The sequence below is a fragment of the Limulus polyphemus genome, unplaced genomic scaffold, assembly GCF_000517525.1.
Source record: "Limulus polyphemus unplaced genomic scaffold, Limulus_polyphemus-2.1.2 Scaffold4046, whole genome shotgun sequence".
Classification (NCBI taxonomy): Eukaryota; Metazoa; Arthropoda; class Merostomata; order Xiphosura; family Limulidae; genus Limulus; species Limulus polyphemus.
Genome location: NW_013669656.1, coordinates 56,078 through 58,160, shown reverse-complemented (window position 1 = coordinate 58,160; position 2,083 = coordinate 56,078).

The window sequence follows — 2,083 nt, the reverse complement described above, 5'->3', positions numbered from 1 at the left end:
ATACAAAGATAAGAACTGACCAAACAAAACTGGGTGAAAAGTTAGTAAAATTAACATTAAAATCAATGGTATTTTGATTAAATTTGTGTATGAGTCACGTGTTATTACACTAGAGACTCTACAACCAACAAAGTTATGGGCCTCTAAGCACTTTTGTGATCCATATTAACCCTACTAGTAACTACAGAGTTAAATTCCTTATTCTAGCATCATCCCACAACTCAGTGATGACCCTTACACAGCAAAAATACGACAATGCAAGTAAAATTACGTAAAACTAGTTCAGTCTTGATTGTTGCAAGTTGAACAATGAAACTCAAAACTAAGCCGTGTTACTTTAACTCAGAACTAAGTCACATAAACAAACTATCTCTCAGATGTCGCCCCACTGAATAACGAAGAACTTAGCTAACTGAACGAAAACTTCGTTCGCAGTTGTAAACTAAATAAAAATAGCTCAGGCATTTAACTAAATACAATCAAAGCAGTATTACAAAGAAAATACAAATTAGCCTTAAAATAATACAAAAAAAAATAATAATAATAAAATCAATGCAACACAGTAAAGAAACATGGGTTAAAATTCCATCACTACCTGCCGCCCCTAAATCCCAAACCTCACACAGTTTACCTCTAAGACGTATACCTGTTCCTTCTGAATACATCTTTCCTAAATAGTATATATATATATATATATATATAAACATCAGTTAAGTGGAACCAGAAAACTGAATGAGGCAAACCTGATATATTATATATATATATATGGTATACCATATCATACAGTCCTCATAACCAGCTTTCATTAAATACCTCTACGATTAACCTCGGAACTTCCACATAATTATATTATATTCGCCAATATTGACTGTTTATCATTAATGTAAAACGTGGAACTGGCTGTAATGATGAGATCTGTCTTTGGTTATCTCACCTTTCATTATCTTTAACATTTATATATAAGTATGTATTTGTTTTCCTATAACTAAAGCCATTATATACGCTAGTATCTATTTACGTACAAAATACACAATAGAAATTGATATACAAATAATGAAAAACTATAAACAGAATATTTACACAAAAGTTTCTTTATTTACCATCACTATTAAGATGTCACTGATCCTTTTGGAGGTTTTGTGACCTCAAGTTAGTTTGGTTTGACGCTAGTTCTTACTTCGATATAAGATACAAGGCTCTGATCTTACCTTCTTGAATCAGGGCAGTTTTTGACTGCTTCCCATCATCAAGAACTTGCAGACAAGACCCTGATCCTTTTGGATGTTTTGTGACTTCAAGTTAGTTTGGTTTGACGCTAGTTCCTACTTCGATATAAGATACAAGGCTCTGATCTTACCTTCTTGAATCAGGGCAGTTTTTGACTGCTTCCCATCATCAAGAACTTGCAGACAAGACCCTGATCCTTTTGGATGTTTTGTGACTTCAAGTTAGTTTGGTTTGACGCTAGTTCCGACTTTTCTCATGATGTATAAAACTTCGTATATTTGGGGATGACATGGGGAAGTAATGTCCTCAATGTGCGAAGGTCAAGGCCTGTTGTAATCCTAGTCAACATCAATTCTGGCTGTTCAGAGTGAATTGAATATGATTTTTGTCGAATTTACTTGATAGTGAAGTTGTAATAGCAGGCAACAGTGTTATTCGCGTGGTTCCTGTTTCAGTGGTCTTCTTGGTGTTACCTCTTCTTCTATACTAACCTATGTAGTTATGTAGCTAACAGGGCTTATCCTCAGCATTTCCTCCACGTAGAAAGTCACTGGGTTTCTTATGTCTACGTTATTTTCTGATGTGACTGTTGTTACGTATTACAATTTCGAATAGCCTAAAACTGAGTTAAATTGTAATTTAGATTTAGTAGTTAATTAGATTTATGATATTTGCCAACAAGATTGATACACACGGTTTGATTTTTAAATACAAATATATTTTAATACACAAACAATAATACAATTTACAACAACAGTTATTACAAATACTTATTACAGACAATGATTCATATACAAAAGTTTTACAAACTTACAAGCAATATAAAGTCTTCTTTCTTGTCTGGAACTTCCTTAAT